General features: G+C 44.9%; 1 protein-coding gene and 1 pseudogene across 2 annotated transcripts in view; both read left to right on the plus strand.

Annotated features, from left to right (window-relative positions):
* The window catches only part of UEVLD (UEV and lactate/malate dehyrogenase domains), a 346,003-nt gene that overhangs the window by 118,188 nt on the left and 207,168 nt on the right, over positions 1-20,647 (plus strand). The window lies entirely within an intron of this gene.
* Positions 4,425-5,636, plus strand: LOC144822991 (tubulin beta-4A chain pseudogene; annotated as a pseudogene).

Consider the following 20,647-nt stretch of genomic DNA (forward strand, 5'->3'; position numbering starts at 1 on the left):
GGTTACTCCCATTGTGGTCAGCAGACTGGGGCTTGAGCTTACACATCAGGTGCTTTATATACTTGTATTACAAAAGGGAAACTTTACTGCTAGACCTAGTAACCTTGGTGTGGTTCTCCGTTAACTTTTACCTTCAATCTTCCTGTGTTATTGACTTCAGTCTTACTGGCTTTTGGACTCTGCACATTTTACCACTGCTAAACTGTGTTAAAGTGCTTCTGCTCGCTCCTTAAAACATGGTAGAATTGGCTTCTATCCAATTGGCATATTTAATTTACCTGTAAGTCCCTAGTAAAGTGGTGTTTCCTGTACCCAGGGCCTTTAAATTAAATGCTACTAGTGGGCCTTCAGCACTGATTGTGCCATCCACGTAATAACCATTAAACAGGTCTTGAGCCTGCTATTGCAGACTAGGCGTGCAGTTGTGAACTGCCATTTCGACCGGGCAAAATAAACCTTTTGCTAGGTCTAAACTTTCCTTTTTATTGCTCATAAGTCACCCCTAGTGAAAGCTCAGAGTGCAGGGCACAGTTTATTTAAAAAGTTTTACATGTGCGTTTGTGTTTTAGATGTACTGGTAGTGAAAAACTCTCAAAGTTGTTTTTTGCTCTTGCAAGGCTACCTCTCCCATAGGATAACATTGGAGTTACCTTAATACATTTAACAAACTGTGACTTCCAGTTGGGAGCAGGCAGACAACCCGAGTTTGTTATCTATATGGACAAGTTAATTAAAAGCCCTCTTTAATGGTAAAGTTGCATTTTGGCACTATTTCACTCAAAAATTTAAACCTGCATATCTTATCTTTTACTGATGGGATTTTTGTTGTGTTTGTCTTAGATTTATTTCTAAAAATGTACTCTATCTAAATTAATGTGGGATTTTTCTTGTGTTGTGTTTTCACTTTATTACTGTTTGAAGTGCTACCTAAATACTTTACACATTGCCTATAAGTTAAGCCTGACAGCTCTTTGCCAAGATACCTGAAGGTTGAGCACAGGTTAATTTGGGGTTTGCTTGTGCCTTATCGTGACAAGGATTGTGGTTCCTGCTTGAACCAGTAAACCCAATTTCGTACATTTACTTTCCTCCTGGGATTGCTCCAACTTGCTAGCTATGTCTCCTCCTAAACAAAGTGTTAACAAATGGGTCAACTGGCCCAAAATATCTCTAAAGATATTTTTCAGCACAAGTATTGGAAAATTTCAAAGTTGAAAATAAACAAAACAAAGAGTTTCTTATAGACAAATCGACTGATCTATACCAGCTCTCTGGCTCTATGATACGTAACATACAAAAAAATATAAATATATACTATATAGGGCTTGAAGGTTGTGATCCCAAACCTGATAACATCCGTCATTTTCCAGTCATAATAAGCTTCCCATCTCTTAGTGTTAAGGTTATGATGGGGTAGGGTGGGGGGAACCAGTAATACCATCTCTCCTCATAAGTGAGGGAAGTGTGTTCCCTGGCTGTTGATGAATGAAGAAAAGGGAGCATTTTCAACCCCTCAAGTAATTATCTCAACATACAAAGTTGCAGCAGTTTATTTTTCAAAACACAGTGGATTTCAAAAAGCAGAAGATAAAGCAAAATAATAAGCTGTTTACAGCAGGTACAATGACAAAAAATGACAGGTACAATGACAAAAAATATTTTTTCTGGACACATTTACACCAAACCAAAAAAGCACACAGCCAGAAGTGGCCTTTGCCTTAATGCCAAGTTTCACACTAATCTATACAACCCCGGGATACCTTCTGTATGATAATAAAAATGGGGAAAGTGACTTTGGATGCCCTATCTATTACATACCCCCTAATCAATCTAGATAAAACCCTCCATTTTCAACCAAAAGTGAAAACAAATTTTTAGGAAAGTTTTATGTAGTTTCATGGAATACAAAACAAGCAAGTATTAACAATGTTAAAAGGGCTCGCTTTAGCTTTACCAGTGCTTTGTTTTCCATGCTGATGGCTATTGATTAACCAAGAAATATTTCAAAAACATTCAAAGATGGACCCTGTGTACATGAAATACTATTATTGTTTACCATTTCGGGATGCTGTGAAAGCATATAGGCTATCTTGGAATAGTAAATAATTATAAATGTTTGAAAAAATATTCAAAGACGGCCACTTGTGCGTGTGCTCGCATGTTCACACAAAGGTAACATGATAGAGGGCTTTTTGGCATACTCATTGTTAATTTACCCTTCCAAGACTAATGATAGCAGTTTTAGTATAGTAAAATTAATAATAAAATATGTGCAGAATACCATACACATCAACAAAAATTTACTGACAGGTAAATAAATGTCATTGACCATAATTTTGTTTATGATTATTTATTATACATTAATTTTTTTAAGAAGCACTAGTCGGGAAATAAAAACTACAGCTCTCTCACACTAAAGACCTAAAAATGATATTATTTTGGGCTAATAGCTTTTCCATAATACTTGAAAATAAAGGTTGGTATATTACAAACGCGATGATAGTGGATGTATGGATGAGTTGGTGTTTGCATAGGAAAGGCAGATTTAATTTTTGCCTTGTTTGATGACTGTGCATGAAAGTTAGTATCAAATTATTCCGTATAATACTACATTTGTTCTGTGTAAAACTCAGCTGGTATCACAACATTTCCTTTAAATTGATCGAGGAAAGGGGTTGTGGATGATTCAAAAGCAGCATTTTCAACTGCATGTTCAATAGGAATATTTGCACTCAGCCTACAGCAAAAACATAAAAATGGACTATCCATAAATATGTGGGATCTGATTGGCTCTTAGGAGTGAAACATTTTGTTCCAGCTGCCATTTTATGCCAGTAAATGTTGTCCATGATCTGCCATGAAGTTGGCGGGATTATTCTGCAAAAATATGTTCCTGGGGCAATAGGGCTGTGTGGGTATTATGATAGCCACTAAAAATCTCACGTACACCAAAAGGTAAAAAATACATGGTTTCACTGTAAAAATGTCTACATTTTGTTGTGGCATGTTAGAAGTACCTCTGACAACATTCAACTATTTTTCTTTCAAGCAAATTTGCTGTGAGCTGGCTGTAGTGTCAAGGTGGTTCAAATATTGGTGTGAACTCTATAGAGTTTAAGCTGATTTAATAGGCATAAGGTTTATGTGTACAGCGGCTATGGACAGCAAATGGTCATCCAATTGAATGACCTTCCAGTGTTCTAACCAGAAGCACTCACAAAACACATTCTGACTAATGAGAACAAAGAAGACAAGACATTCCAAAGTTGTCACCATTATTTAATAAACAAATCCTTGCAATTACTTTATGTGAATTGGTACAACATGATCACCTTTTGTTTTTAATGAACGTATAAAGTGTTTAAGACAAATAAACCAGTAAAAAAAATGGAAAGCCCGACACAGCATACATTTTAGTAAACAACAAAGTAATTAAATGTAGCTGGTAATTTGACTGGCGTCTCTTCGATGTTGTGACCATTTACATCATGAAATGAAGAGCCATTCTTATTTTCATCAAACACATGTTATTCCTGTACACCATCATCATCCTGACTAACATTACTGTAATTTTCTTCAAATAAAGGGATGCTCCAAGAATAGAAGTGGTCATTTTAATCAGTACAATTTCCACTTGATTCTCTTATTTTCTTATAGTTCACACTGATAACATCTTCCCACAGAGAAACATTCATTCCTGCATGCATGCTCAAAATTTTCTCTTGACCTGGTTTTAGAACCACAACAGGACTTTTGTTCCTCTAACCTCTATTTTTGTGCAACACAGCACTGACAGACACTCATTTGACCTGAACAAAATTAGTGAAATTATACTCAATCTTGAAACCTTTTGTGGGTTTACATATAAGAACCCAATGCCCTTCCACAATTTGCTTTGCTCTGGATCTGTTAACCGCACCTCGATCAAACGTATTAAGAATCTGCCTGTTATGTAATGTTCCTCTGACTGACATCAAAAGCATTTATTATTTTAGTCTGTCTCAGTTGTTGAATTGTCTGCCCATTTAGGGGTAACAACATATGTCCCTCAAAACCAGGTACTGATTGTGGTGCATTGTGATAATTCCAGACATTGTCTCTGAGAAATGTATCAGCATCCATGTTATTTGGTAATGCTGTTTGGAGGCCTTTCTTAAGAATGCAAGAGTGCTCTCAACTTGACCATTAGCAAAACGACAGTATAAGGAAACCTTCTCCTGCTTTACCATCTTCCCTGACACAAATTCTGTTCCATTATTAGAATCTCTTTAAAAAAAACTCAAGTACTTCATTTGTAGTTGGATTACTCAAAAATGAATAATGAATCTATTTAGAGAAGGTGTCCGCTAATACCACTAAAATATTTTATCATGTTCCAAAATATTGTAAGGACGCACAAATCCAATTAATGCTTTCCCCAATTTGGACAGATCTTCAGACCAGATAACTTTGTCTTCGAACAGAGTGGTGCTGGCTACAACTGGGCTAAAGGTCACTACACAGAGGGTGCTGAACTTGTGGACTCTGTCAGCGATGTAGTGCGCAAGGAGTCTGAGAGCTGCGACTGCCTCCAGGGCTTCCAGCTGACCCACTCCTTGGGTGGTGGCACCGGCTCTGGCATGGGCACACTGCTCATCCGCAAGATAAGCGAAGAGTACCTAAACAGGATCATGAACAAATTCAGCTTGGTGCCATCTCCGAAGGTCTCAGACACTGTTGTGGAGCCCTACAATGCCACCTTGTCTGTCCACCAGCTGGTTGAGAACACAGACGAAACCTTCTGCTCTGTACAACATATGCTTCCGGAACCTTAAGCTGACCACCCTTACATACGGAGACCTGAACCACCTGGTCTCCGCCACAATGAGCGGTTTCACCACCTGTCTGCGCTTCCCCGGCCAGCTCAATGCTGACTTCCGCAATCTGGCTGTCAACAAGGTGCCCTTTCCCCGTCTGCATTTCTTCATGCCCAGCTTTGCCCCGCTCACCAGTTGCGGCAGCCAGCAGTACCGTGCCCTGCCTGTGCCAGAGCCGACACAGTAGATGTTTTATTCAAAGCACATGATGACAGCCTGCGACCCCCGACACGGCCACTACCTCACCGAGGCCGGCATCTTCCGAGGCCGCATGGCCATGAAAGAAGTGGACGAGCAGATGCTCAATGTTCAGAATAAGAACAGCAGCTACTTCGTGAAGTGGTTCCAAACAACGAGAAGACGGCCGTGTGCGACATCCCGCCTGGGGCCTCAAGATGGCTGCCATCTTCACTGGCAACAGCACAGCCATCCAGGAGCCCTTCAAGCGCATCTCCGAGTAGTTCACCGCCATGTTCCGCCGCAAGGTTTTCATCCACTGGTACACCGGCGAGGGCATGGACGAGATGGAGTTCACCGAGGCGGAGAGCAACATGAACGACCTGGTGTCCGAGTACCAGCAGTCCCAAGAAACCACTGCAGAAGAGGGCGAGTTAGAGGAGGAGGCGGAGGAAGAAGTGGCATAAATCTCTCCACACTAATAACATGGACCATACTGCCAACACTGGCATGATCTTAAACGCTGGGCCAACTAGCATCCTGCTGGTGACTGGTTGGCTCTTGTTCAGGGATGCTGGCTTTGTGTAATATGGTTATTGCTGCACTGCGTTTGTCATTTCCTGTTTGTGGGTGCCCTGTCTAGCCGTCCAGACTAGTGCTCGACCTTTTAGCATGAGTTGACCACACCCTTCTCCCCCTTCCTCCCTGGTTGCGTTTTGCAGTCTGCCAGACTTCGGTCTTCTCACCATTGTTTGGTCGGATATTAGAAGCAGCTTGGTACCGCATCGGTCCAGAGTTATTCTGTAGGGGAGTTCTTTCAGATGCGGGTTTTTCTTTACAGTCAATAGTTAAGTGAGCAGGCTCCTAGTCAATACATCCTGGGTGGAGTGCTGGAGAGGAACCCCATTTTTTTGTTTTGTTTCCATGTAGCTTGTCTCCAGGCTGCTCACCTTTCCTGTCCCCTCCCTGTCACTCCTGTTTCGTTCTTTCACTCGTTTCTGTTGTCTGGCTCAAGTTCCAGCTTTCTTTTTCACTGTTTCAGAGCGTCTGTCCTGTATGGTGTGCAAGGAGCTGAGTAAGCAGTCACTTGTGAATCATGGTGTCACGATTGAACCTCACATGTGAAGAAGCCTGTTGAACTGGGGATGGGGTTGGGTGAACAATTGAAATCGTAAGTACTTAGACGCCGCCATGTGACCACAAATAAAATTAGATCAAGTGCTAAAAAAAAAAAGGCTTTCTCCCTGGGATATATTGGTATAGCAGACAGCCAGTCTGGAAGAAGACCATCCTTACAGCTATTAACATACCCTTCTCCATGGAATCCATTGATGTCTGACAATATTATTTGTTAAGACACATTTTAGTTGCAGTAATCCCAAGGTGCCCACAATGAAATATTTTAACCATCTGTCCCGAAAAGTGGCAGGTGGGACAAATAAATCATGTCTCATCAAAATATCCATGGGTTCTACTGACATTTGTGCAAAGATCTTTAAATGCATATATAAATTCTTGTCAGAAGGCTAACCATTAAACATGTATTTTTTAATTAGTGCAAACTGACTGTACTAGTTACACATCTGCACCCACTTTTTCTGAAATGGCTCACCACAATTACCTACTGCCTCAGCCGCCACCACTCTTGTTCATTCACAATCAGGTCAATATCACCCTTTAGTTGTGTAACCTAGGTAAACCATCGGCCCAAACTTTTTTCCCACCTGTGATGTGTTTTATTTCCAAATTAAGTTCTTGCAGTCTGGACATCAACCATGGCAGTACCTCGACCATCCATCGTATTAATTAATGATCTATGATCTGTCATGAAATCGAACTTCTTGCCCCAAAGAAAAGGCTTTCGTCTCCACACAGCCTACTCACAGCCTAAACCTTTCTTTGTGTCGTACTGCAATGCAACTCCACCCCACTTAATGCTCTGGATATAAAGGTCACTGTGTTGTATTTACCATTACTTTCCTGATTAAGGACACCCCCTAGGCCAAAGCAACTACAACCACTGTGACAATGCATTTACTTGTACTGTCCAAAGGCTTATGTGTGGGAGGCCGTACAATATAGGATTTGATGGTTTCAAAAGCCACATTGTGCAATTGCTTAATGGTTCAGCTTGAATAGCATACACATGCACAATTATGGTGTAGTACTCTCTTAATCAAAATCCAAATTTGATAGCTTGTTTAATGGCATCTAACAAATCAGCTTTAGGCTTGATTCCATTAACTGTTACTTTGCACCCAAATTTTAAATTTCTCTCTTCAAACATTTGCATTTCTTTGCTAACACTCAGACCGTTATCTGATAATATTTGCAGAACTCTATCCAGCAGCTTGTAACGTTCATCAATATTTTTTGCAAATATTAGTATATTGTCTTGAAACTTTTTAATTCTGTTGAAGATTTTAAATTGTACCTCCAAAAGCTTTTGGGATACGCTGGCCTCAGGGGTCAGTCTCATAGGTAGTCTCACATATGAGAAGACTCCAAACATGGGTTACAAACATATTTAAGTCATGTGATTCATCAGTGAAAGCCATGCCAGTCCACAATAATGTTTTTATTTAAATAGTGAAAGTCAGCACATAGACATATACAGCCTGATTATTATTTTTTTTACGCAATCACAGCCACTGAAACCCACTCCTATCCGTCAGTAGGCTCAATTATACCTTCTTTACAAACATATCTAAATGTTTCTTAAGCTCTTCCCTGACACTTAAATGTACAGGGCGAACTTTATGTTGTATGGGCATTGCTCCTTTCAAATTAATTTTACATGCATCCCTTTAAACATAACATAACCTACTTTTAAATTAAACACCTTCGCCTTATGCTTACTGAAGATCTTTTGTATCCCGTTCTTTGCATTATCAACATTTGAGATGGAAATCTCTCTCAGTGAAATGGGACATTCTTCCCAAATCATACGAGTGCACACTATCTCTGCCATTGATGGTAACCTATATTTTTTATGTACGACTTGCACCTAAAATTCCTGGCTGTCCTCAAAATATCCTAGCATTGTTATATCAAACTCCCCAAATGCTTTGGGACTAAAGTCTGTCTTCTCTAATTTTATATTGCCCTATTCATCTTTGAAACTATGCTGATAAAATAGTAATGGAAACCCTGAATATTTATGCCTACTTTGTCACTATTGACCCAACCAAGGAGTGCCCTACTGTGTATGTAAATACCTGATACATAAGTAGCGAGAACTACATTGCTTAAACTTTCTTCCACACTTCCTACAGAATTAATTTTAACTGAAGTTGGTGATCTATTACTTCTGGAAACCCTTTAAAAATATGTCCAGTTTTGTGACACTTGTACACTTGCTGGACATTAAAGACTGTTACGTAAGTGTGTTGAAAGAAACAAATTTTTTCTTATTACTTTTTCATGTATGGCACACAGGTTAAGTAGATCTAGAGTCAATGGGTCTGACAGTTCATTTTGCGATGTCTAGCACGTTTAGATAAAATTGGAATGCAGCACTCCGTCTGTGTGTCAAATCCAATTCAGGAACCCCTGTTGAACACAAACTGATCTCTTAAGTATGGGTCTGTTTTTGCCAAAATCTTTAGCCTCGCTATGTATTACTTCACCGACTCTTAACAAAATCATTTTCATTTTAAAAAACTGTGAAGTTCGAGCATCTTCCTTTGTAAAATGTTTTTAGCCTGCATATTGCTTCTTTATAATCGTCTCAAGAAACAAATGTCCCTGGTGTTGCCTTAATTTCCAGGAGAGTTTGAAAAATGTCAAGAAAGAGTTGAGAAAAGCCAATATCATTGAGTATTTTGGCTCGCCTTGTGAATCTTTTGGTGTCATCCATCCAAACGATATTTCCTGGACCCCTTCATTATCAGACCATTCAAAGATTAAAGATCTTACACTTTCGGGAGAGGCTATTTTATTCAGATTATGGACGAGGATGCCAGGATGGAAATGTCTTGGTGGATAGATCACATGAATGCATGGAACTGCAAAGCCATTTTTGTGTTCTTTCCGGAAGTGATCACAGAATCGGATGTCAGTCGATGCGGTTGGTGGACTTGGTGTAGCCCAGTGAAGACGGGGACAGGTGGTCCCTGGAAGAGCTTCATCTCCACATCAATTGCCTCAAGCTGAAAGTGGGGGCTTTTGCAGTTCGCACTTTGTCTCCAAGCAAAGCAAGTGGTTGCATTCTTCTGCGAATGGACAAAGTCTCGGCTGTACTGTACATCAGCGCTCTGGGGGGGGGGGGATGAAACCCCATATTCTGGTGGAGATTGCCCAGGATTTCTGGCATTACTGCCTCCAGCATCCCATTTCTATGATAGTGGAGTATATACGGGTCGGTCCAATGTGATAGCACGCTAAAACTCTCGGCTCCTACGTCATTCCAGCAATTGGGGACCTCATCCACTGGTTTTTCAAGAGGTGAAAATGCTTTGGGGTCCGTGCACAATAGATCTGTTTGCACCCTGTCTGAATCCCCATCTTCCAATCTTTTACAGTTGGAGGCCAATCCAGATTCATTTAGTCAATCCTGGTAAACGGGTCTTATATATTAGTTTCCTCCCTTTTCTGTGATCCAGAGAGTACCCTTTCAGGTGTGCCGACAGGCAGCAGAATTAGTCCTATTGACCCCATGTTGGAAGGCCCAATCTTGGTTTGTTGTAGTCATGTCGCTGTCTTGTGCACCACAAATGTGAATTCACTCCTTGCCAGATCTTCTCTCTGACCAGATGGATCGTCTTCACCCGTTGGTGATTCAGAATCGGTTGTCCCTCATGTCATGCAGACTTTTCAGCAGCGCTGGCAAGTACCAGGAGTTTCGCACAAAGTTATGTTGTTCTAGTCACTCCCTCCATAAACTATATGAAACGGCTGTTGTCGATGGGTATGTTGGTGTAGTGAACAAAGTGTGAATTACATGAGGGCGGGTATCAATAAGATTGTGAATTTTTTATCTGAACTTGCTAGTCAGGGTTTATCTTGTAGGATGGTAAACAACTTCCATTTTGCTATTTCTGCAGGAACTGTTCATCTGGATGGCAAACGGGTGGGTGAACTTCCTCTAGTCTGTAAATTGCTTCGAGGTATTCAGTTGGTTCCGCCCCTCAGCTGAAATATTCAGTGTTATTGTATGTTGATGTAGTTGTACGCTTTCTCAGAACTTGGCCTGCAAATGAAGGTCTTTCTCGCGAATATTGTTCAGCGAAGTGGACGCTGCTTTTGTGTCTCATTTCATGTAGACATGTTTCAGATGTTAAGGCCCTGGATTTAGAAGGTAGAGTATTTACTCCCTCTGGTGGGGAGGGGGTGTGTTCTCTATTTGAAGGCATACTAAAACTGCATCACGATGTGTTAGTTAAACCGCCTTTCCTCATAATCATAAGTTATGCATGGTTAAATGTCTTATGAACGGAGTGGCAATATACCGTGGGTCAACTGCTCATTTCTTCTGGAAAGACCCTTCTGTCCTTTCTCGGCTGCAGCTTTAGCCCGTTGCGTTAAATGGCTGTTGGCAGAAGACTGAATTGATGTATCCTTTTTTGGGACACATTCTGTGCTTCAGGCTTTGGCCTCTAAAGGTGTTTCTCGTTTACAGATCATTAATGCTGTGGCAGATATTTGATCATATACCTATTGTGGATGTTGCATCAATGGTGGTGGCTCTAATTTAAACTAACATAATACGAAGCCTCTGGTCTTGACAGAATAAAACAATTCTAGCTGACGCATCAAGAATGATCAATTCTATTAAGGACACGGCTGGAAATAAAACTCTAGTTAAGTTATTTATAAATGTGATTGCTGGTCCTTGTTATGCACTGCCTGTTGCTGTTCTTCTATTTGAATTTTCCCACCTGACATTATTATTATTATTATTATTATTATGCGTTCTTATATAGCGCTCGATTACCCGTAGGCATCTCGGCGCTTGCCTTGGGAACCCGTCCTGGCTTTTTTCCCTGTGAGATACCCGTACTGGGCATCCCCAAGGTGAAAGCCAGGCATCCCGCCGCAGGGGGGCCATAGTGGAGATTAAGCAAGCTAATGCCCAGAGTTGCAGAGTGTCAACCCGTGATTCGAGTAGGCACCGAAACGAGAATTATCAAGTCCGTGGATATTTGGGCTCAAGACCCTGCCGCGTTGGGAATTGAACCCTGGTCCCGGGTCTGACCTCTGCTTCAGGGTCTGCCTCCTCTAACCAGTGAGCCACACTTCTCCACGACATTGTTTTGCTATCTTTAAGCGACTCAATATTACTCTTGATATTTCTTCAATCAGGGACGGATAATAAATCCACATGAAGCTGACAAAGGAGCTTCTAGTTGTTTGTCGTATGAATAATTATGAAAGGAGTTTGTCTCGTCTGTTCGGTGTGATCCACCTGTGGAGTGGGCATGTTGGTGTTCCGCCAAAGTTTTTTGTTGGACTCGGGTTGGAGCACTTATGTTGATCTTCGCAAACAAAGAAGAAGGACTTTTGTGTTATGGATACATATATGGTGACATGGTCCTATGATTGGATGAGACATTGGGATGTTTGGGCTCATGGGAAATGTACGTGCGCTTTATACATTATTTACCATAACATAACCATATCTGTGACCACAGCACACATTAGTAGCGACAATATATCACACCATGTTTTTATGCTTGTACCTATTATGTCATCATGTGGGCCCTTTTGAGTATCTCTGAGCTGCTTCTCATCCTTCATTTATTTCTTTGAGTAAGCAGTGTCAAACAAATGTGTTGTGCTCAGCACCAGCGTAATCCTGGGAAGTGGATTTATCAAAGCCCATCTCCGTTCACCGAAAAATGCCCATGTACTCACTGCTGGTTGAGGAGATGCATTGAGAAAGCCTACCTCATCTGAGGTCCCTGACTGGTGCCAGAATTCCAGTGTGAGTCCTATTTAAGCTCCCTTCTTTATCAGGTTTTCACAGGGATAGCAAATGGTAGTGGCATGAGTGTGTTCCGTATGACGTGACAGCATCTTTCAAAGTGAATGCCATCTTAAACTGATTTATGGGATCTCTCAAATGAGTATATAGACTTTACTTATGGATCACCGAGGAGGACCAGGGTTCTGATATGATCACCTTATGTGATGAGGAAACCAATCCACTTAAACACACGATTAGTTTAAATGTGTTTTCTTTAATAGCACCTCTTTTCAGATTAGTGCTCGGACAATTGAGATAGACTACCATGTGTGAGAGGTATCCCAAGTGCGTCTCTGTGTTCCTCAGAGGCTACGGGTAAGTGGATAGAGCCTAGGAACCCCTCCAGAACCTGCCTGGGGCCAACACCTCGCGCCCTATACAGCTGCATATAGTGCTCAGTCAAAGCACGGTGGATTTCGCGCTTCGTATACACCATCTCTCCCCTTGTTGTACGTAAGACACCTATTGGGGCGCCACGCCCTTCCCGTTGTATCAGCCAAGTCAATAGTCGGCCCGCTCTATCCTCCCTGGCATGAGTTCTGGCTTTGTGTGCTGCATAATTGTGACACCTTAACCTTTCCAGGAGCACCGTGTGCCTAGTGTGAAGGTCCCCCAGCTTACACGAGTGCTCACCCACACCCTCCCCCTCCCACTTGTATTGCAGTTGTTCCGCTTCCAGGCGCGTCAGTGAGGCAGAGACCGTTCCACGTGGCCACCATGCAATGCCCGCTGACAGCTACTTTGTGTGCATTCCACTCTACCATGGTGCTGCTTGCAGTCCCTTCATTAGTATCAAAGTAAGCGAGAATGGGCATGCCTAATGAACAGAATTCCGCATCCTCCAATGCAGATGGCTGTAGCCGCCACGTGGGGACAGGCGGGTGGTCTGCCTCCCAACTAATCTGTAACCACAGGGGGTTATGATCGGAATGTGTTCTCCCCAGGTATTCTGATTTTGCAATAAGGGAGAGCAGGGACTGGGTGCCTACCATTCTGTCCAACCTAACATGCAAATCGTGGACTGACGAATAGTAGGAGTAGACTTTGTCTGATGAGTGCTGTACGCGCCGTATGTCCTGTATCTCCCAATGGGACAGCCAGCACTGGAACGCATGCACATTGGACGCCACCGCTGCAGATCGGAGGGGAGGGAAGGATCGCTCCAGGTGTACATCCAGCACCATACTGAAGTCCCCACCAAGCAGCCAGGGGAGGCCAGCGTACAGATGTAGCACCTGGTTCAAGTGTGTTAGGAATTATGGTTGGTCTGTGTTCGGAGCGTAAATTGATCCTAGGAGGACCTCCTGACCGTTCAGTTGCCCCTGCACCAGGGAGTACCTGCCCTCTTGGTCCACCCTCGTCTCCTTGCAAATGAATGGGACACCCGCCCTTATCCATATCAGGGTGCCCCGCGCATGCGCAGAGAAGACCGTACCATGCACCTGCCCCCTCCAGCATCTGCGGAGCTTGTCGAGTTCTGTTTGGGTCATATGGGTCTCTTGTAGGAGGGCAATCCCGACCTCGTGTCGCTGCAAGTATGAAAAGATAGAGTAACGTTTTGACGGCGTGTGCATACCACGTATGTTCCAAGTCACTATGTTAGTGTGCGTCATGTGTCTGGGTGTGTTGCACCAGCATGGGGCAGGGGAGCCGCCTCGGGGAGGGGGGACCAGAATTGCCGACCAGGGAGGGAGTGTCTGTGTGCCGCAATTGAAACATAACATCTGCAAACAGTGCAATTAGTGGGGCGAATTCCCAACGGGGCATACGTCCAAACCTCAAGGTGAACCCCCAATGATGAAGTGTCAGTCCAGTGTATTGGCTAATGGGGTGCGTGCAGTATCAGCGACTATCCTATATTACGCCCCTATCTGAAGCCTCCTGTACAAGCAAGAGGTACCAAATAAAGCACAGGCTGGCCAGCCATGTAGGCGCAGCGCGGACCACAGCTGTGGAAGCCTGCGAGTGTAGCAATCGCGCAGCGCACCATGCCCTCAGGCCAGCAAGACAACCCTCAGAAATGCTCATTCATTACATCAGGCAATAGGCAACACACTCAGCGCATGACATATTTCAGCAGCGTGCGCGCGGGCATATTAGGAAAGACAATGCGCATAGTACTCAGGGGACTGGGCTCTGAGAGGACGCCTTATGGCACTACTTAGTCACATGAGTTGGTCCGCTGTTTGGGGTGTCACTTCTGCCATGTTCAAATCTTCGGATAGACCAGTGTATGGAGACGATGAACCACTTGTTCCCGGGTCACTGCGTGCCGGGGTCTTCAGTTGGGTGACGTTACCTGCTGCGACAAGTGTCGCCACTGCCTCAAGAGCTTCCTGCCGTTCCAGCCGTATCTTCTCCGGGCTGGGTGCAGCCAGGCCAGGGCTCGTGTTCGGCAAGCCCCTCGCCCCCTGAGTCGCCGTGAACCCCTCTCCTGCCAGCCACCTTCCTCTGGACCTGAGGGTCTCGTTCCCGTCCATTGTCCCGTCTCCTCCAGCCAATCCCAAACATCTGATGAGGTATCAAAGAATCGAGCACCTTCCTTCAAGACCACACGGAGGCGAGAGGGGAACAGCAAGGAATAAGGCATCTCAAGGTCCCGCAGTTGTCGTTTCACCGCCATGTAGGTGCTCCGCCGTCTCTGGACCGCTGCCGTATAGTCTGGGAAGAACATTACCCGGGTATTTCCCACCGTGAGGTCTCCCAATTTCCTGGTTTCACGGAGCACTACGTCGCGGTCTCGGTAGTTAAGGACTTTGAAGAGGAACGGGCGGGGCCTCGCCACCGGCCTGGGCTTCAGCGCTGGTACTCTGTGCGGCCTTTCCACCGTAAAGTGTTGTGACAGCGCCCCCGAAGGCAGGAGTTCACACAACCAGTTCTCAATATACTGCTCCAGTTTTTACCCTCTTCGTTCTCCGGAAGGCCTACCACCCGGACATTGTTGCGCCGGGAGCGCCCTTCCGCGTCCTCAATGCGGTCTTCAAGCACATGGACCCGGTCAATCATGTCCTGGAGCGCTATGGTGTGATTTTGCACCACGGGCTGGATCTCCTGAAGTGTTTGATTCTGTACGGTGACCGACTCCACCAGCTTACGATGGTCGGCATGAAGGAGAGTGAAATCCAACGTAACTTTATCAATCCTGGCTTCCAGCGATACTTTGGTTTGCTCTAGAGTGGTGCCGATCCGCTCCACCGCCGCTAGTACAGTGTCCATTTTGGCCGCACGGGCCGCCGCCTGAGGCTCCATGCTGCCACTCTGATGCCCCAGGGGAGGGCCAAGGCCTTCCGCCTTCTGCTGTTGATTCTGCGATTTGTCCCGCAGCCTGCCCATCACCAGTTGTTGCGCCGTAGGCATCCGTGGGTATTCGTCGAGGCTGTCGCGTATAGTCCAGGCCTCTTCCTCGAACAGCAGGGTGGTTAAAATCCACCACACTAGTCCATCAGTCCAATGGCCGTGCCAACAGCAGATAGGGAACCCCCCTCCGTGGGGTGGACACCGCCACTGTCGGGGCCGTGTCACAGATCACCAGACGTCAACTCTCTGGGTGGCTTAGGTGGAAGCCCTCCTTCTCCGAATCTCCCAGTTATGCTTTGCTGTCACCGCCGGCTCTAGGCGCCACTCCTCCTGTGCCTTTCCGTCGAACGTTTCCCAGCTTCCCACCGGGGCCCCAGGTCAGCGGGTACCTCGGTGCCACAACAGGAGGAGTCCAACATAACCAGGGTCTCGTTGTCCGCTCTGTGCCCCCTCTGCACGTAAATTGTCTCTCACACTATGGCGCTGACTCCGCAATAGCGCTCAGGGCCCTGTGCACCAGGCCACAGCCACGCGGTCCTCACCGGCCATTTCCACCTCAGCACCACCAAGTAGCAGTCACAAAACAGTGTCACAAATGCGTGCGCTAGTGGGCTGCCCCATCATTCTCCTCACTAGGTGTAGTGCGGCGCCTCGATGTTGTGCCAGCCAGGCACTGCTAGTTCGTAGGGGTGGCCGCCTCAATTCTCCCCTGTCACCCGCTTGACTCCTCACCGTATTACCTGCTGTGCCATCCACGGGCACCGGGCCGCTCACAGGCTGCACTTTCACTGCATAGTGGACCTGAATCTGTATTTGGGTCGCCTCCCAGCCGGCCAGCGTAGAATGGGCAGCCACACTCTGTGTCCCCGAGCCTCCGCAGGCCCTCCGTCAGCCGCCCTGAGTCCCGCTCCTCACCGTGAGTTGCCGGCAGCACCGCAGGTGGGGCCAACCTGTGAGTCCCGGTCTGCCTCACTCTTCCGGCGGGGTAGGGCCCAGTCTCCGGCGGGCCACAGGGGCCATCGTGGCCGGCGCCAGAACCAATCTACTCTCCTACTCAGGTCCCCGGAGCTCCCCCGCAGCGATTCTTACAGTCCGCCCAAGCCTTATGCCCAGGTCTTGTCAGCAGCACTCCGTGGCTGGACCCAAGAACCCAGGGCTGAAGATCCCTCAAGTGGCGCTGCCCTGCAGACACACCGGCGATGTTACGGCCGCGCTGCAGGTCCCATTAACGGCTGTCCACCGTTTCGCGCCTCTCCCCGGCTTCCTCTGCAACATTGCGGCCGCACTGTATGTCCCACCAGCGGCCGTCTGGGCCCAATGCACTTTTCGCTCCCAGCCGCACTCCTCCAGCGGCGCTCGGCCCAGTCTCCTGCGCGTCGCAGGGTCCGTCGTGGCGCCCACCAGAACCAATCCGCTCTCCGGTTCAGGCCCCCTGCTGCGATTCTGGCAATCCGCCCAAGCCTCAGGTCCAGGCCTCATCGGCGGTGCTCGGTGGCCGTTGCATGCCCGGCTCTTGTTCCCGACCGTGTCCCGGCTCACTGCACCTAGCAATGGCCTCCGGTAGCCCAGGAACACAAGGCCGAAGATCCCCCAAGAGGCGCAGCCCTTCAGACACACCGGGGGCGCCAGGGTCTGCGTCAGCGTCCGGCTTCCTCAGCGATGTTGCGGCCGCGCTGCAGGTCTCACCAACGGCTGTCCACCGTTTCGCTCCTCTCGTGTCAGGGCCGCTCCACCTCAGCTAGGGCAAAATCTCCACTGCCACAGCACCAATCTGGGGGCTACTGAGCCCCACGCCACGTCCCCCTCTCCGCTCCCACACAGCAAGGATGTAGGCAGCACCTCGTAAGGATAAGTTACAGGAAAACTAGGGCTCTGAGAGCGGAGCACTATCGTATCGCGTCCGCCATGATTGCTGGCTGGCCAACCCAATCCTCCCCCCCCCTCCCCTCACCCCCCCGAAATATCTGTACCTTTCAGTCCTAGTTCTTAGTGGTTGAGATGCACGATCCCATGCTGAGAAACATGAACCAGCTGCTCCCCATTATTCACAACCACAAGAGAATATAAACTCTTCAGCCTCCTCTTCCTGGAGTTGAAATGAGTATACAGTGTGCAATCTTTCTTCTGTTGGACTTCAGTCCAAAAAGAAACAAAAAAAAGGGACAAGGCCCTTTGATCCTTTATTGTCTATTCTAAAATATTTATTTCAGAATGTTTTCAAATGTTCATTTGTTAATATCATGTTTAAAATAAACATGTCCCGTTCACTTTGCATTGTAAAGAAAATAACAGTGAGACTTGGTTACCACTAACTTTCTTGAATTTATTGATTAGTTCAAGGTGACTATGCTATTCACATGAAAAGGGGGCAAATAGAATGGCAATTATTTCAAGAATAAATTAAGTATTTTGCCCTTTTAAGTAGACAACTAAAGGGCTTGTCTATATCTCCCATTGTTTTCCATGCACGGCGTTTGATGGAAATTTCTAACTATTGCCAACACTGACCGTCATCCTCATTTCCGACCCCTTCTGTTAATTTTAAATATACTACAACAATTGTGGATACCTAGTAATTTTCAGTAGTTGTTTTATTGTGAAATGTAAGTGTGACGTTACTTGTATTACGGTAATTCTAGTTGATGTGTAGTAATCTTAAATTGTATGTTATTTGTAAGTTTTAGAATATGCCACCGGTATTTGATTACCTATTCCCTGTAGTAGGTGTTAAAGATTGATACATCATCTGAATTTGAATGCTGTTGAACTGTAAAGGGCTCTGACACCAAAGGTTTTGGGTAATGTTCGCGCTATAGAAAACTTTGAATAAATATATAAAATAAATAACTCATTTTCAAGAAGTAACTCCTTCCACACACTATCAAAGAATGTAACTGATGCCTCAGACTGGTTGAAGACCCACAACTTTGTGGCATGATATACTGATGCATGCTTGCTTTGTGGATTGATAGCTCACCAAAACTATTCTAATATCTTTCAGCTCTTTTCTTGTCTGTATAGTGTCATGGCTTTGCTTAGATCAGAAAACTGTAGAACTCCCTGATATTGGTGAAGTCCGATAAAAATGTAAAATCTTCTTGTATAAATATATGGGACGCAAAACTTTTTTTATGAAAGCAGGATGTTCCCTCACAAGTGTCTCACCAATTGAATACCTCTAATATGGACGGAGTCTGATGTCGAGATTTCGCAGCCATACATATGTATGTTAAGATTGTGCAAGAGAGAGTCTTCCCACTGTTTAGGGATTTTTGCGTATATATATTTTTGTTTGTATTGTATCATTTAACTTATTTTGTCTATTGTTGTCTTTTGTAGTAGATGTCTTGTTTATTTTGTTGCATGCCGTTGCACTGCTTTCTTCACCAACCCTGGAGATATGGACTTTCGCTTTAAAATAAGGCTAATAAATAATATTTTGGGATTTTATACCATACCAGTGAGCAATTAATATGTTTTCTGGTTGAGTTGTCTGGCAATTTATTCCCACAGGTCATAACCCCCCTTCTTTTTGCTCCCTGATATTGTGTAGCCCATTCCTTTGTCCAAAATTGAGCAGAACCATGGATAATTTCAGAATTGTGGAATGGAATCTATAAAGCATTTCTAGTATAAGGTGAAGTTTATGTAAAATGATCTTAGAGCGGGAAACTTGAGACTTCCATGTGTCCTTTCGTGGACGATGAAGCTAGCATGAGAACAGAGATTGAACATGTCATTGGGTAATTGTGAGACCTATGAGAGCAAGATTCCTCCACTGCCATCAGCCACCTGCCTTTCGAGAGGTGAAGGGGAGGAAGAAACAAATCTGTAGAGTATAAAGTGCGGTCACTGTTCCCCAAATTATAAAAGGGAGATATTTAAGGGAGCCAAAAGCAATGTGCTAAACTAATGTTGATCTACTAACTCAAGTTTCATTAAAAACAACATTTTAAAATGTAATAATGAAAAAGGTTCAGTTTTGAAATTGTTGGAGTCTAGCAAGTATTGGCTTACATTCCATAGCACAAGGTCTGCTCTAGCGATGCTGGTCCATGGTAAACGTAGGTGTGCCTAGAGACTTATATGCCATAACAAGGAGGAATGTAAATCCTGGAGCATGGACTTAACTTTCCCTGTCAGGTAAGCTGTGGCTGGTTGGAGAGAGATTGATGAATGTTGCACAGTACCTACAAGTACATGTGGGCTTCAATTGTGTGCTAGGGTAATGATACACATGCTGCAGAGGTGGACTCTTATGGTTACGGTTGTTATCACAGAATAGTTTTGTCAACCTTTTACCAGCTTCAGATGCCCAAAAGAGTAGTATATTGAAGGGTTCACTGCTTTGAAATCTAGTTGAAGCGCTTTATGTGGGAACCCTAAGATGCAAACACTAAAGAACACTGTGGTACATTTTGTGGGATTTAAAAAACATATCTCTATGTGAGAGAATATTTGGCAACACCTTTCCCTGTTCCCACTGTTTGCAATAATGTTGGATAATGCTCTAGAGTGTACAGTTATTGTTGGCACACATTTGCCTTTTAGTTTCAAGCCTTACTTTATTCCAATCATGGTAGTAAGAAGAGTATTCAGGGCAGTAGATGAATATAGAGGAGCTGCCAAGCAAGCCTGCTACCTCATACCTATCCAGGAGACATTTAAATGGCTGTTTTGTTCAGTGTTGCAGAAAGTATCAATCCTCTGTGTGGTGATGTGCATTGCGTAACATGGAACAATTCCATGTCACTGAGAATGTTCCCTTTGAAGCGTTCTCTGAGAGACAGTTATTGCTCTTGTGTCCTCCTGTCTGCTGGGACGGCTCTCCCTTTTCCTCTAATAAACTTCACCTCAAGAATACATTTCCTGTGTGCTGTCAACATCATTTCACTGGCGACTGAGGACGGGATCTACTCTACAACCCCTCGGACACTCACCAAGAAGAACTTTTTTTTTTTCCCCCACCCCACTATCACCCTGATACTCCAACTGACAACGCAAAGCTGTGAGTACCACCTTTACATCTATCACAAAGATTTAGTCGGGAGAGCCGTGCCCAATTAACTAATTTTAACAACACGGACTACTTTGTCACAGTCTACTATTTTTCATATCTTAAAAAAAAAAAAGGGGGGGGAAAATCTCACTAAGACTACTTATTTGTCCGAAAAATTTCCCTCTTCAGAAAGCGCTCCGTCTAGAAAACGCACGGTACCAAAGAAACATTCCAGGAAAAGTACCCAATGCGTTCTCTTTCTCACCGTATTTCACGGAGCCGAAGGGATCTTCTACCGGCGCTGCCTCCATCGTTGTGATGACGTGGCCGAACATCCAATGAGTGACGTGA

This window comes from Lissotriton helveticus, chromosome 3_1 (assembly GCF_964261635.1).
Source record: "Lissotriton helveticus chromosome 3_1, aLisHel1.1, whole genome shotgun sequence".
Lineage (NCBI taxonomy): Eukaryota > Metazoa > Chordata > Amphibia > Caudata > Salamandridae > Lissotriton > Lissotriton helveticus.